The sequence below is a fragment of the Carettochelys insculpta genome, chromosome 1, assembly GCF_033958435.1.
Source record: "Carettochelys insculpta isolate YL-2023 chromosome 1, ASM3395843v1, whole genome shotgun sequence".
NCBI classification, from domain to species: domain Eukaryota; kingdom Metazoa; phylum Chordata; order Testudines; family Carettochelyidae; genus Carettochelys; species Carettochelys insculpta.
In genome coordinates this window covers 203,159,895-203,176,426 of record NC_134137.1, presented here as the reverse complement: position 1 = coordinate 203,176,426, position 16,532 = coordinate 203,159,895, and the positions used below count along the sequence as shown (strand labels likewise).

At 50.0% G+C, this 16,532-nt stretch overlaps 1 long non-coding RNA gene across 2 annotated transcripts; it reads left to right on the top strand.

Annotated features, from left to right (window-relative positions):
• The first annotated feature begins 16 nt into the window (after positions 1-16).
• Positions 17-6,586, top strand: LOC142006972 (uncharacterized). Of its 2 annotated transcripts, none has more exons than XR_012643872.1 (3): positions 17-62; positions 2,995-3,303; positions 6,152-6,586. It is a non-coding gene; the product is annotated as an uncharacterized LOC142006972 (long non-coding RNA). The 2 variants fall into 2 exon arrangements; XR_012643871.1 differs by lacking the exon at positions 17-62 and adding an exon at positions 610-763.
• The last annotated feature ends 9,946 nt before the right edge of the window (positions 6,587-16,532 follow it).

The window sequence follows — 16,532 nt, the reverse complement described above, 5'->3', positions numbered from 1 at the left end:
GTCACGTGTGAGGCAGGAGGGCGGCTGGGCCCGCAGCCGCGGCCCCGGCAGATGGCGCGCGCGTGAGAAAAGGGCGCGGTCACTGCTCTGTGTGCTGCGCTAGTCCCTGGCGTGCGCGTGTGCGGGTGGCCCGGGCTTGGGGCCAGCCGGCTGCGTGCCCTCTGCTGTGCTGTGCAGGGTCTGCCGCTGCCCACCGGCCCTAGCCGCGTCCCCGAGTAGGGCCACCCCGACTCCGCAGTGCCCCCTTCCCTAGCGAGCCCGCGCCGCCCGCCGCGGGCTGTTCAAGGAGGGGAAGTGGAGGGGCACAGGTCCGCGCGCCGTGGGTGGGGACGCTAGCGGGCGGAAGAGCTTGACGACTACAGCAGGGGGGTCCAACCCCGCCTTCAGGACCGGCCACGAGTGGGGGCGGTGGAGCAATGCACCCGGCTGCCCTAGTCCCCCAACTCCCATCTGACAGGAGCAGGGCGAAGGCGGGGAGAGGCAAGGGGTAGGGTGTGGGTGGTGCTTGGGCGCTTCCCGGGGGCGGGGGGAAGGGGAAGAGAATCACCTGATTGGTGGCCCCCTGCTCCTCTCTCATTGGTTACCGCTGTCAGGACCTGCAAAAGCAATTCTCGACTCAGCTAAGGGCTTGCTTGGCTGCCCTTGAAAATGAATTTAGGTAAAGGTAGAGTGTGGATTGAGAATAGCCCCTTATGCGAACATTCTCATTCCAGACTGTTCCCAGAATTGGTTAATTTCCTCAAGCAGAAGATGCCTTAATTAGGTAAAGACTGAGGTAGACATGTTGGGATTGGGTCATGCTAGCTTCTCTTGCTCACCTGAGCATATCCCTATACACCAAATGTGTACCAAGGTCCTTCTCCATTGTTACCTGTCTCCAGCTCTAGAAAGCTGGCTTCCATTCCTTGCATTTTAGTGACTACTGCATTTTTTTTTTGGGGGGGGGAGGAAGAGGGACTATATTATACGTTTGTGGTGCCACGTAGTGTTCCTTTTGAATTGTCAATCACAAAAGTCCTTTTTTATTTTTGCAGAGCCAGGATTTCACCCTTAGTTTCTAGGAAGCTGAAAGATAGGAGCACACCTTGGTCTGAGCAGAGCTGCATGTTAACAGACAGTAGAATTCAAGATGCCTCTCTTTGCCTGAAACAAAACAAACTAGCAGTCATGTAGCACTTTAAAGATAAACAAAATAATTTATTAGTTGACAAGCTTTCGTGTGGCAGACTCACTTCTTCAAGGCAAGATGTTTGTTTTTCAGGCTGGAACTTGTCATTTCAATGATCTATGTGCCACATTATGAATGAAATTGGTTGCAAGCTGTTCCATTTTATGCTGGCTTGGGGCAAATTGCCAGGGTTCCTCCCTCAGGTGGACAATTTTTGGATGCCTCTATACTAACCAACAGAACTTTTCTTATGCAAATACTGCGCTTTATATTGGCCTTGTTTCTTAAGTTCTTTCAAAAATAATTGTTATCTCTTTTTCCCTGCTCCTGAAACTTCAAGTATGGTGGTGGATATGATATGAATCCAGAGAAAAATGTCAAAGTCTAATAAGCATTTATTGTCTGAAAAGTAAAATAATATCCTCACAGTCCACTGGAGGGCAATAGTGAGGGCTGGAAAGGGTTTTTACTGCTTGCTGAGCGTGCAATCCACTGTAATAGACATACTACACAGCCTATGGTGAATAGTAACAGAGAGGAAGCTGTGCTAGTCTATACACTATCAAAACAAAAAGCAGTCAAGTAGCACTTTAAAGACCAGCAAAATAGTTTATTAGGTGAGCTTTCATGGGACAGACCCACTTCTTCAGACCAGAGCCAGACCAGAACAGACTCAATATTTAAGGCACAGAGAACCAAAAACAGTAAGCAAGGGGGACAAATCAGAAAAAGATAATCAAGGTGAGCAAATCAGAGAGTGGAGGGGTGGGGGAAGGTCAAGAATTAGATTGAGCCAAGTATGCAGACGAGCCCCTATAGTGACTCAGAAAGTTCCCATCACGATTTAAACCATGTGTTAATGTGCCGAATTTGAATATAAAAGCCAGCTCGGCTGTTTCCCTTTCCAGAAGGGTGCGATAATTCTTCTTCAGTAACACACACACCTTTAGGTCATTGACAGAATGCCCCATTCCATTAAAATGTTGAATAACTGGTTTGTGGATCTGGAGTGTTTTGATGTCTGTTTTGTGCCCATTGACCCTTTGTCTAAGGGAGTTAGAAGTCTGTCCAATATACAAAGCATCTGGGAATTGTTGGCACATGATGACATGTATGATGTTAGTAGAGGAGCATGAGAAAGTGCCCGTGATTCTGCGAGTAACCTGGTTAGGTCCAGTGATGGTATTTCCAGAGAAGATATGTGGACAAAGCTGGCAGCGGGCTTTGTTGCAGGGAAAGGTTCCAGGACTGGTGTTCCTGGGGTATAGACTGTGGCTGTTCGTGAGGATCCTCATGAGGTTGGGAGGTTGTCTGTAGGAGAGAACAGGCATGTCACCCAGGGCCTGCTGGAGTGTGGCATCCTGATTAAGGATAGGTTGTAGGTCTGACATGCCTATCGGAATTGGAACTAAGTGTCTTATGGCTCACCAGTGGATTACCCTGATGGATTGTGTGTCAAAGATTGCCAGAGTCTCACCCTCCACTCTAGAGAAAAGAAGGAAGAAGAGCCTAAAATGGTGTGGGCAGTAGTGGCTCAAAAAGAGCCCACCCCAACTACAACTGCTAGGACCCAGGAAAGTGGTCTGTCCTCTCTTTCGCTAAGAAACGCTCTACAGTCAGAACTTTGTGGTGTGATTCTCTGACAGCGCCATCTGCCTCTGTGCCTGGTTTGCCATATGCAGTCCCCCATTCGCATTGAGGTGTCTCACATGAGGCCCTGCCTTGCATAATACAATAGCTTTCTGCCTCCAAACACAATAGGCAAGAGAGATCAATGAGATCCTGTTCCCTTTCCCAACCAAAGTCTTTCTCTTTTGTATTTCCAGAATATGCTCCCGTCCAGTGGAGTGCTCTGGCCCCCTGGATCTGTGTTCTTTTGGACACTGGGCTACCTGCTAGCATGGTCACTGCTGCTCCTTGGTGGGGCGCTGGAGACCTCCAAATCCAGGAATCTCCTAGAAGTGCCTCAGTCTGCTTATGGACGTGTCCAGGCATGCCGTGGAGAGGCTTTTATGGAAAGGCTGCCCTCCTGGAACTCTGCTGACCTTCTTCTTTATCCTGGTGCTCCTGCTTCAGTTACCTGCTCACCTGCTGCTGCACTGTCCTTCTTTAGGCACTTTGTGGGGGATCATCAGGTAAAAATACAGTGGGAAACTGACTCAGTATCATGCCTGCTGCAGAATTATGACAGCTATAACAGAAAACCCTAATTAAACAAACTGGTAAACCAACTGGGGAGTGCACCGTAATGCTGTCTGCTGTGACTTAACAGCGTCAGTGCCAACATCAAGGCAGAGCGTTAAGAACCAGAACCTCAAACTGGTTGTGAGTTCTATGCTTAGATTTCACCAGTTATCAAATGTAAAAACTCCTCAGGCACCATAACAGCTTTAATGTGGAGTCACAGACAATCTTCCTGGCTACTCTTGTCTGTCTTGCCACACAGGTGAGCGTTGCTTCATAATAGATGCTGCCTTACACCATGAATGATAGCAATATAATTGTTTCCAGTTCCAAAGGTCCAGTCACTTTACCCTAAGTCAAAATTGCTTCTCAGATCCCAAACCAAAAACAATGCTTATTGTAACCGATCCTTTAATAAAGTATATAAAGAGCTATTAAATGGCACTAGGAAACCAGAGAGTTATTTACAAGGGTAGAGTGGGTAACTGTACACAGATGAGTTACGGTATAATCTTAAAAAAAAAAAAAAGCAGTCCAGTAGAGTCCTACTGGACTGCTTTTTTGTTTTGATAGTGTATAGACTAGCATGGCTATCTCTCTGTTACTGTATAATCTTTATTGAAAGGTGGTTAATTCCTGTGAGCCTGTTGTCTAACAGAAGTTGGTGACCATTGTCTCCTCTAGTCCATCCAGGCTTCCCTGCTCTTGGCACCATTTTCCTTTTTTCTCTTCTCCCTTTGTTCTTTCTCTTTCACGATGTCAAATTTTAAATTCCATTGGACTGGTGGGTTTGTTTTATGCTGGAAATATACGTGGCTGCCATCAGTAGGCTTTTTGATTTATAGACAGTTACAAAGGTGACTCAGGGTGCTAGTTACACTATGGAGGTGGGTGGAGCTCTGGGATGGAAAAATCCTCAGCAATATGTCTCAGATCCTAGATCAGATGAGTTGGGTACATCAGGCTTAGGCTGTGTGGGGGTGGGGACCACGAATAGCAGTGTAGACATTTGAGTTTGGGCTGAAACATGGACCTTCTCCGCCTCATTGTGTCTCACAACCTGAGATCTGTCCCAAACCTACACACAGTCCCACAGTCCTGAGTTAGTTGACCGAGCACAGCCATGTCTGTGCCATGGGTCTTTCATTGTAGTGTAGAGATGCCTCGTGTTTCAGATTTCCGTCCTTCTGGTTTTCTGATTTTAATCAATAGCATTCTGTTCACTGATGCTGAAGTTACGTTACAGACAAACATCCACATAGAAAAGTCATCTGATTGAGTGTAAGGCCTTGTGTGCTCAGCTAATAATAGTGTTATCAGTAAGGAGGACTTCAACAAAATGGAGGAGTGACGTTCACCTCAGGATTATGGTAATACCTTCAGCTTCTCATAGTGATGTGCTATGCCCCTTTTTGTTTCAAGAGATGGTGGTTAGCAACAGTGGTGAGGCTTTATGGGCAGTGTTTGAGTCTGCAGCTTCTCTCATGGCTTATCCGTCCAGTATTGGATTTGCACAGTCGACTGCAATAACTGCATGTCAGTCTATTTCCGAATTCCTGAGTCTGAGAGCGTTTACTTCTAAGATGAATTTCTATTGTGTGGCTCGGACATATACTGTCAAAGGATGACATGCCCTGTCTTCGCAGTCATTGGCAGGTGTTTCGATCTGATGATGTAGTTTCCCAGGATTTTGGATCAATGTTGAATTTTTTCATGGTGTTTTTGTGTGTATCCTAGTATCTTAGCTTTGGTCTTCCTCTTGTTCTCAACCCACATGACAGTTCATTGAAGAGGATTTCTGTTGGATGATGATCGTCACCCATTCTTCTCACATGACCAAGCCAACGTAGTCTTCTGTTGTTGAGGATCACTAAGAGGCTGTGTAGGCCAGATTTTGACAGGATATCTGCATTTGAAACTTTATCTTGCCAATTGATATTCATAATTCTGTGGAGGCAGCGAAGATGAAAGCTATTTAGTTTTTTCTCCTGGTCTGAGTAGGTGATCAGTGCCTCAGAACCATACAGCAAGATACTCAATACCCATGCCTTGTAGATTAGTATCTTTGTTTTCACTGTCATCTTAGTATTGTTCCATCCAGTTTTCATAAGTCTGCCAAAAATAGTATTTGCCTTCCCGATTTTGATGTTCAGTTCTTTGTCCATGGATAGGTTTTTGGTGACAGTAGATCCAAGGCAACAAAATTGTTGAACCACATCTAATGGGCTGTTATCCAGAATGACATTGGGTTGCCGAGGTATACCTTGAGTGAATACCACAGTTTTCTTCATGCTTATGTCAAGGGAGAACAACTTTCAGGCTCTGGACAGAGAATCCATCATTGACTGTAGTGTGTCTTCATTATGAGCGATGAGAGCTGCATCATCTGCAAAGAGGAGTTCTCCAATGAAGACTTTCTTGACCTTAGTTTTGGCCTTGAGTCTTGCCAGGTTGAAGAGAGAGACATCTAATCTCGTGTGGGGAAATACATTGCTGCGTGAGTTTTGAAATGTGCAACTTAGTAGAACTGAGGAGAATATACCGAAGAGGGTAGGGGCAAGAACACACCCTTGTTTGATTCCACTCTTCATTGCAAATGATTCGAATTTGGATCCATCATATTGCACTGTTGCTTTCATGTTTTCGTGAAAGGAGTTTATGAGCTTGAGTAGGGTCAGTGAGCAGCCAATCTTGGTTAATACACTATAGTCCTGATCTACTAACTGTGTCAAATGCCTTTGTTAAGTCCACAAATACTACGAATAATGGCTTTCCTTGTTCTCTGCATTTTTCCTATAGGTGTAGAAGAGAGAAAATCTTGTCCATTGTTGATCTGCTAGCCCTGAAGCCACATTGTATTTCTGGATAGACTCGATCTATGACTTTTTGCAGATGTTTGAGAATGACACTTGCAATTGCTTTTCCTGTGATGCTCCGTAACAAGATGCCTCTGTAGCTGTTGCAGTCACCCTTGTCACCTTTGTTTTTATAGAGAATGATATTTGCATCCTTCATGTCATGTGGGACATCTCCTGCTTACCAACATTTTAGGAGTAAATCATAGAGGAAGGGGAAGAGCACAGCCTTCTTTGCCTTCAGGACTTCAGCTGGGATTCTGTTGTTTCTTGGCATTTTTCCATTGGAGAGACCATCAAGAGCTTGAGAAAGTTCCTCCTCCATAGGCCTTGCATCTAGCTCAGACATTTCTGGAAGGGTTGGGATGAGGTTGTCAAGTTCTGGTTATATTGTATGCTTGTGGGAATAAAGACTTGAATAGTGTTCAACCCATCTGGACATCTGGAGCTTTTTGTCTGTGATCCCCTGTCCATTTAAATGCTTCAGTGGGACGACTTTGCTAATGTTTGATCCAAGTGCTTTCTTCAATCCATCATACATAGTTTTCAGGTTGCCCAAATCAGACATCTTTAGAATATTAGAACATAGGTCGGCCCCATACTTGTTTGCACACCGCCTGGATTCTCTCTGAAAAACAGATCTTGCATGTCAAAGTTGATCTTTGGTGCTTTTGAGATGAGTTCTTTATGTTATTCAGATGCCCCTTGTGTTTTTCTTTGAGAAGAGGCCTAGGAATGTCAGCATTTTTCATCGATCCAGTCTTTGTTGGAGAAGTTACGTGTTCCAAAGGCAGATTTGGCACATTCGTATATTGTATCTCTCAGCATGGACCATGTTTCATCAATAGTTTGTTGGTCCATTTTGTGTTCCACTGATGGTTGCATCCAACTCTTGTATTGAAGTCACCAAGGATGTACAGTTGTTTGGCAGTTGGAAAGGAGTCGATAACTTTCTGAAGATTATAATAAAAGCAGTCCTTGTCTTTGGTGCACGATGCCAACGTGGGTGCATAAGCACTAATGATGCTGATATATCCTGACTTGGTGCACAGCTTCAAGGATATAATACGTTCCAATTCAGCTGTGGGTGTATTGATACATTTCAGCAAATTGCTTCAAACAGCAAATCTGACTCCATAGAGGTGACCTTCCTCTGAACTCAAGCCCTTCCAGAAGAAAGTGTAGTTCGTTTCTTTCACTGACACAGCATCTGCCAGCCTTGTTTCCTAGAGAGCAGCGATGTCGACGTTCAGTTTGTGTAGATGTTGATCTGTGACTCTTGTTTTGTGTATTGAATCCGTGTTTGTAAGGTCATGGGCAGATTCAAGTCCCAGAGACATAGTCCGCACATTCCAGCTACCGAGCTGGAAGTTGATCTATTATTTTGTTTTATGGCGGGTACGTCATTTACCTCTATTTTTCAATATTTGGTCTATCCCCATGCGCCCAATGAAGAAGGCAGATCTGGCAGGTCAGCACCTTATTGAGTGGGGGGCTGTCCAGCTTGAGGTGGGTGGTAGCTGACCAGTGGAGTGCGATGACTCCTCTCACCAATGAAAGTGACCTGTGGCATCCTCCTTTTTGCCAACTGCCACTTCCTATATTGTTTTCATTCTGTCAGCAAGGATGGAGTGTCCTCTCCATTTGGCACCCTCTTACATGCTACATTTCCTGGGCTAGTGTTTGGAAATAAGTGCATTGCCCAAACAGTGCTTTCCGCCTCTTGGCTGCCCAAGTTGCATCCAAAGGAAAGATAGAAGTCAACACATTTGGAACTGAGGTGACTGCAAGTAGATGCCAGAAAGCAGGTCTAACGAATTCTCCTTGCTAACTGTTGTAGGGTCTCCACTGTGGATTTTCTCTCTGGGTTTACTCCCATAGCCTTTGGATCTCCTGAACTTACCCACAAGGCAGTGGGAATTTTCTGACAGGGTTGTCTTCCCTGGGGTGACATAAAGAATTATGTTCCCTTGGATGTCGGTGACCAAATCATGGTTTGTATGCCATTTAGATTATCCAAAATAATCCAGGGACCCAATTATCTCAGACCCTCGTCTCATGCAGAATGAGGGGACAGTAGCCTTATTTTGATGGCGGGCTATGTATGCCATGCTATAACATTGTCATTGAGCACTTGTGAATTTTTAGTTGAGACAATGGATGGCAACCAGTGCCCTTCACACCCTGATAAAGTTGCCTCTGCTGGTCCGCAGCTGCATATTTGCATGACTAAGAGCACTTTCTTTGCAATAAACCTCTCAGGAGAGGCCTCCTCCTACCCACCACCTGGAGACACGTCAGGCTGCATGCAGCTCCACTCTCCAAGCCCCATGCCATGGCCTGGCCCACTTGGTCCTGGTCCACTCCTCACTGCGCCCTCAGGCCCAGCCTGACCCCCACACCTGCCTCGGCTCGACCAATTGCCAAACCCTGCCCAGCCTGACAGCCTCTTATTGCTCCCTGATCTCTGCAGCCTGATCTGGCTCCACCTCCGGCCCGATCCTGCAGCATGATCCTCCCCACCACCACCTGCTCCCCTGTTGCTGAGCTCCTCTCCTCGACCCGCAGCCCCTGCCCTGCACTCCCTAGCTTGGCTTGCTCCCAACACCTCCCTCAGCCCGCATCTCCTCCCCGCACCCGCCAGACCAGCCTGCTCCCAACACCCACCCCAGCCTGCTCCGTCAACCCCCACAGCCTGCTGCTTCCTGCACTCTCCCGCCGATAAGTTAAAGGACTCACCACTGGTGCAGCCTGGAGGAACCACCACCTCCTCCAACGGAGTTGCCACATGTATGTGGGAGCTCCAGTGGCAGCCCCTCCGGGCTGTGTGGTAGCCCCTCCAGTTTTGTGTGGCAAAGCGACTCCCGCCGAGTGGTGGGGCAGCCACAGCTGCATGCAGCGAAGCGGTTCTAGCCACATGGCAGGGTGCCCACAGCCATGTGATCAGGCACCTCCGGTCACGGCCTGCAGCTCCCCCTGTACTTCCCAGCCTGGCCTGCTCCCAACATATACCTGCTTGTCATGGTATGGCCATGTTTTTTATGTGGATTTCTTCATACCTTAAATTACTGCTTCTTGAAGCAGCTGGTACAGGAGCCCACCAGGGGAGAGGCAATTCTCGATTTAGTACTGAGTGGAGCACAGGATCTGGTCCACGAGGTAACTATTACAGGACTGCTTGGGAATAGGAATCATAATATAATAATATTTAATATTCCTTTCATGGAAAGAACACCTCAGCAGTCCAACACTGGCATTTAATTTCAAAAAGGGGAATTATACAAAAATGAGGAGGCTAGTTAAACAGAAATTAAAAGGTACAGTGACTAGCATAAAATCCCTGCAAGCTGCATGAAAACTTTTCAAGGACACCATAATAGAGGCCCAATTTAAGTGTATACCCCAATTAAAAAACATAATAAGAGACCTAAGAAAAGCACCCCTCTGGCTTAACAACCATGTAAAAGAAGCAGTGAGAGAGAAAAAGGCATCTTTTAAAAAGTGGAAGTCCAGTTATAGTTAGGTAAATAAGAAAGAACATAAACACTACCAAATTAAGTGTAAAAATTTAATAAGAAATGCCAAAAAATTTTGAAGAACAGCTAGCCAATAATTCAAAGAGTAATAGCAAAATGTTTTAAAGTATATTAGAAGCAGGAAGCCTGCTAAAAAACCCAGTGGGGCCCTGGAGGATCGAGATACAAAAGGAGCAATCAAGAACAATAAAGCCATTGCGGAGAGACTAAATGATTGCTCTGCTTCAGTCTTCACAGCTGAGGATGTTAGGGAAATGCCCAAACCTGCATCGTCCTTTGTGGGTAATGAATCTGAGGAACTGTCCTGGATTGAGGTGTCACGAGAAGAGGTTTTGGAACAAATAGAAAAACTTAATAGTAACAAATCGCTGGGGCCGGATAGCGTTCACCCAAGGGTTCTGAAAGAACTCAAATGTGAAATTGCAGAATTATTAACTGTGATTTGTAGCCTATCCTTTAAATCAGCTTTTGTACCCAAGGACTGGAGGACAGCTAACATAATACCAATATTTAAAAAGGGCTGTAGAGGCGACCCTGGCAATTACAAAATAATGAGTCTAATATGAGTACCAGGCAAATAAGTTGAAACAATAGTAAAGAATAAAATTGTCAGACATGTAGAAGAGCATAATTTGTTGGGCAAAAGCCAACATGGTTTCTGTAAAGGGAAATCATGTCTTACTAATCTACTGGAATTCTTTGAAGGGGTTAACAAACATGCAGACGAGGGGGATCCAGTGGACATAGTGTACTTAGATTTCTAGAAAGCCTTTGACAAAATCCCTCACCAAAGGCTCTTGTGTAAATTAGGTTGTCATGGGATAAGCAGGAAGATCCTTTCATGAATTGAGAACTGATTAAAAAACAGGAAAGAAAGGGTGGGAATAAATGGTAAATTTTCTGATTGGAGAAGGATAACAAGAGGTGTTCCCTAGTGGTCAGTCCTAGGACCAATCCTGTTCAACTTATTCATAAATGATCTTGAGAAAAGTGTAAGTAGTGAGGTGGTAAAGTTTGCGGATGATACCAAACTGTACAAAATAGTCAAGACGAAAGCAGACTGTGAGGAACTTCAAAAAGATCTCACCAAACTGAGTGATTGGGCAACAAAATGGCAAGTGAAATTTAATGTGGATAAGTGTAAAGTAATGCATGCTGGAAAAAATAACCCCAAGTATATACAGTATGATGGGGGCTAATTTAGTTTCAACTAATCAAGAAATAGATCTTGGGGTTACTGTGGATAGGTCTCAGAAAACATCTATGCAGTGTGCCGCAGCAGACAAAAAAGCAAATAGGATGTTAGGAATTATTTAAAAAGGGATAGAAAATAAGACAAAAATATCTTACTGCCCCTGTATAAAACTGGTACACCGACATCTTGAACACTGCATACAGATGTGGTCTCTTCACCTCAAAAAAGATATTTTGGCATTAGAAAAGGTTCAGAGAAGGGCAACTAAAATGATTGGGGGTTTGGAACAGGTCCCGTATTAGGAGAGGCTAAAGAGACTGGGACTTTTCAGTTTAGAAAAGAGGAGACTGAGGAGGGATATGGTAGAGGAATATAAAATCATGAGCGGTGTGGAGAGGTTGAGTAAAGAGAAATTATTTACTTATTTCATAATATAAAACCTAGAGGACACCAAATAAAATTAATGGGTAGCAGATTTAAAACTAATAAAGTAAAGTTCTTTTTCACACAGCGCACAGTCAACCTGTGGAACTCCTTGCCAGAGGAGGCTGTGAAGGCTAGGACTAGAAGAGAGTTCAAAGAAGAGGTAGATAAATTCATGGGGGTTAGGTCCATAAAAGGCTATTAGCCAGTGGGTAGGAATGGTGTCCCTGGCCTCTGCGTGTCAAAGGCTAGAGATGGATGGCAAGAGACAAGTCGCTTGATCATTGTCTTTGGTCCACCCCCTTTGGGGCACGAGGCACTGGCCACTGTTGGGCTGCGTCTACACGTGCACGCTACTTCGAAGTAGCGGCAGTAACTTCGAAATAGCTCCCGTCACGTCTACACGTGTTGGGCGCTATTTCGAAGTTGAAATCGACGTTAGGCGGCGAGACGTCAAAGTCGCTAACCCCATGAGCGGATGGGAATAGCGCTCTACTTCGACGTTCAACATCGAAGTAGGGACGTGTAGACGATCCGCGTCCCGCAACATCGAAATAGCGGGGTCCTCCATGGCGGCCATCAGCTGGGGGGTTGAGAGATACTCTCTCTCCAGCCCTTGCGGGGCTCTGTGGTCACCGTGGGCAGCAGCCCTTAGCCCAGGGCTTCTGGCTGCTGCTGCTGCAGCTGGGGGTCCGTGCTGCATATACAGGGTCTGCAACTAGTTGTTGGCTCTGTGTATCTTGCACTGTTTAATGAAAGTGTGTCTGGGAGGGGCCCTTTAAGGGAGCGACTTGCTGTTGAGTCCGCCCCGTGACCCTGTCTGCAGCTGTGCCTGGCTCCCTTATTTTGATGTGTGCTACTTTGCCGTGTAGACGTTCCCTCGCTGTGCCTATTTCGATGTTGGGCTGAGCAACGTCGAAGTTGAACATCGACGTTGCCAGCCCTGGAGGACGTGTAGACGTTATTCATCGAAATAGCCTATTTCGATGTCGCAACATCGAAATAAGCTATTTCGAAGTTGGGTGCACGTGTAGACGTAGCCTTGGAAGACAGGATACTGACCTAGATGGATTTTTGGTCTCACCCAGTAATGGCCATTCTTATGTTCTTATGGATTAAGAAGTTCATCTTATACCTTATCATCTTTCTAATCATGAACGTTCCTTTTTCAAATAAAAATCAGACTCCCACAAAAGCCACGTCTACATGAGCTGGCTACTTCGAAGTAGCCGTGCCAACTTTGAAATAGCGCCCGCCACATCTACACGTGGCGAGCGCTATTTCGAAGTTGAAATCGACATAAGACAGCAAGATGTCGAAGTCGCTATCCCCAACAGGAGATGGGAATAGTGCCCTACTTGAACGTCGAAGTAGGGCAAGTGTAGACGATCCGCATCCCGCAACATCGAAAGAGCGGGGTCCGCCATGGAGGCCATCAGCTGAGGGGCTGAGAGACGCTCTCTCCAGCCCCTGAGCTCTATGGTCGCCGCATGCAGCAGCCCCTTAAAGCTCCCTGCCCCCTGCGTTGCTGTGCAGGAAGCTGAGAGCGCGTGTAGGCGGCAGCACTGCCACGCGGCCAGCCTGCACGCCTGCAGCAGCCGCAGCCCAACACCCCTGCACCAATGGTAGCCAGCCAGCGCCCCCAAGCGCCCCCAGGGCACCCTCCCCCCCAAGGGGAGCCAGGGCTCCCAGGCTGGCAGCCAGCCGGGGAAGAGGCAGTGGGGCCCCTCCTGGACGGAGGCCAAGATCCGGGACCTGCTGGGGCTCTGGGGCAAGGAGGAGGTGCTCCAGGTAATGGGGAGCAAGAGGCGGAACGCGGATGCGTTCGCTCGGATGGCTGAGGGCCTGGCTGCCCGGGGTCACCCTGCCCACACTACTGACTACGTCAGGAGTAAGGTTAAGGAGCTGCGGCAGGGTTACGCCCGGGCCCAGGATGCAGCAACTGATCTGGGGCCACCCCCGCCCCTTGCCCCTTTTACAGGGAGCTCAGGGCCATCCTGGGCCCCCGGTACACCTCTTCCCCCCCACCCACTCTTGACACCTCGGCCGACGAGCCCCAGCAGGTCCTGGAGATGGAGTCCGCCCCAGAGGCAAGCCCTGCACCCCAGAGGCCCCCCCAGGAGCCCACTCCTGGGATGCCGGAGGAGGAGGAGGGGGACTCCTCCAGTGACCGGGGGCTCCACATCGCCCTCCCGTCCGAGAGCTCCAGCAGGGCGTCCGCCCAGTGGGTGTCCCCCGACCGTGGGAGTGGACTGTCAGGTATGTACCCCCCCAGTATACATGCCCAGGGTTAAGGGGTGGGGACAAGAGACATGACCAGGGCCCCCCACATGATCATGGCCCCAAGGACAGCAGTGGCATGTCCCTCAGAAGAGTGCATCAGCCCCTGCCCCCCAGCAGGACAGCGCCATGCCCCATCCCTGGGGATGGGGGGAGTGGAACCTAGGGTCCCCCGGGGCGGAGTGGAACACCCATCAGCAGCAGCAGCATCTCCCGGGGACAGGGATGAGGAACCAGCAGCAGAGGGGTTGGGGGACAAGGGCCACGGGTCAGGGCCCACACTAACAGCTGTCTCCACTCTTGTTCCCCCCTGAGAGTGCTGGTGAGGTGTCTGTTGTCCTGGAGAGCCCACCGGGACCATCCCAGCAGGCCAGCCCCTCGGCGGAGCACCGACCAGCCCCGGGACAAGGCCGACGGCAGAGCCACCTGAAGACGGCCACAGACCCCCTCTGCTCGCGACCCTCCAGCGTGAGCTGGAGGTGTCGGAGTGGCACCTGCGAGTGGAGGAGCGGCGGCTGAAGCTCCAAGACCAAGCGCTGGCCTGGCGACAGGAGGCTTGGGGGGCCCTCATGTGCACCTTTGAGCGCATAGCGCAACACCTGGCCCCCCCGCCGTGCCGCCCGCCGCTCCACCCACCGCTCCACCTGCTGCTCTGCCTGCCGTCCCTCCACTGTCAGCCACTCTGGGGCCTGCCGCCGAGGGGGACCAGGAGCCTGGGGACACTGCCACCTGGCCGTATTTGCCGGTTCTCCCGGCCCTCACCCAGCCTCGCCCAGGGCTCTGGCCGAGGCGTGGGTCGCGCCCTCCCACACCAGGCGCTGGACAATAGGGTGCGGGGCCGAGGACGTGGCCCCCCCCCCCTTTGTACATATCCCCCATTTGTATATAGTTTTTGTTGGACCCCTGTTTTGTTAGCTGCCCCCCCATGTAAATAGTTTCCCCCCTTTTTTTCTAACTTATTAATGAGAGGTTGCACTGTTTGGTTTGAAACAACATTTCCATTTATTTCAAAGAAAAGTCGGGGGGGTGTGCTCTTGGGTGCTCAGTGGTGTGGGCGTGGGGGCAGGGAGTGTTGTGGAGGATGGGGGGGTGCAGTGGGTGGCTCGCCCGCAGCTGGCCCTGCCAGTGTTCACCCCGTAGCCTGGTCAAAATGGGCCCACAGGGCCTCCCAGACCCAGATCCCCTCAGGATTGACCTGGCGACTGGGGGCAGCGGGTAGCTGGACGTCGGCCCTGCCAGCCTCCACAGCCCAGCCCTATAAGAAGGCCTCTCCCTTGCTCTCCACCAGGTTGCGGAGTGCGCTGCATGCGCCCACAACCTGGGGGATGTTGGTGAGGCCTGCATCCAGGTGGGTGAGGAGACACCTCCAGTGCCCTTTGAGGCAGCTGAAAGTGCGCTCGACCACCTGGTGCGCGTGGTTCAAGCGTGTGTTGAACCGCTCCTGGCTGGCTGTGAGATGGCCCACGTAAGGGTATGTGAGCCAGGGCCGGAGGGGGTACGCCACGTCTGTGACGACGCAGAGGGGCATGGTGGTGTCCCCCACAGGGATCTCCCGCTGGGGGATGTAGGTCCCCGCCTCCAGCTGGCGGCACAGGCCCGAATTTCTGAACACCCGGGCGTCGTGGGTGCTGCCAGGCCAGCCGACATAAATGTCCAGGAAGCGGCCCCGGCTGTTCACCAAGGCCTGGAGGACCACGGAGTGGTATCCCTTCCTATTGAGGAAGCGTCCTCCGCTGTGCTCTGGGGCACAGATGGGGATGTGGGTCCCATCCAGAGCCCCAAAGCAATTTGGCAAGCCCAGGCTGGCAAACCCCGCGATGGCAGCATCCGGGTCCCCAAGCCACACGAGCCTGTGGAGGAGCAGGGCATTGATTGTGCAGATGACCTGCAGGGGAAGGACATGAGAGAGCACCAGTGAGGGGTGTGCAGGGTGTGTCTGGCCCTCCACCCCCGGGCTCCCCCGAGGGCTCCCCCCCGGGCTCCTCCCCCCGGTCCTCTTACCTCCATGAGGACAGCCCCGACAGTGGCCTTGCCCATGCCGAACTGCTGCCCTACGGATCGGTAGCTGTCTGGAGTGGCCAGCTTCCAGACAGCGATGCCGACCCGTTTCTCGACAGTGAGGGCACGTTGCATGGAGGTGTCCTGGTGCCGTAAGGCAGGAGCGAGCCACTGGCAGAGCTCCAGGAATGTCTGCCAGCTCATGCGGAAATTCTGGAGCCAGCGGTCATCATGCCACTCGCCGAGCACCAGCCGCTCCCACCAGTCTGTGCTCGTGGGGTAGCTCCACAGCTGGCGGCGGTGGCGGGGAGGGTTGGAGGGCAGCAAGGTCTGCGGCTGCTTCCTCATCCCCTGGGGGCAGCTCCTCTTCCACAAATAAAAGATGATCAGCTGCCTCCTGCATGGCACTGAGCAGGGCAAGCACTGCTCCTGCAGGGGCGGGTGTGTGGACCTCTGGCTGCTGCTGGGGGTCCATACTGCTTCCACGGGGTGTGCGTCCTTGTGGCTCTGCAGACAGTGTGCTGTGCAGGCTGCGTGTGTCTGGGAGGGGCCCTTTAAGGGAGCGGCTAGCTGTTGCCCCGGAAGTGCTAGTCCGCCCTGTGACCCTGTCTGCAGCTGTTCCTGGCACCCTTATTTTGATGTGGGCCGCTTTGGCGTGTAGACGCTCCCCTGCAGTGCCTACTTCGATGTGGTGCTGCCCAACTTCGACGTTGAACGTCGACGGCACCAGCCCTGGAGGACGTGTAGACGCTATTCATCGAAATAGCTTATTTCAATTTCGCTACATCGAAATAAGCTATTTCGATGTAGCATACCCGTGTAGACGTAGCTAAAAAGAGGCAAATACTGGAATTTTCTTGCTCGTGCACCTAAGTTCTCTTTTTACATCAGTT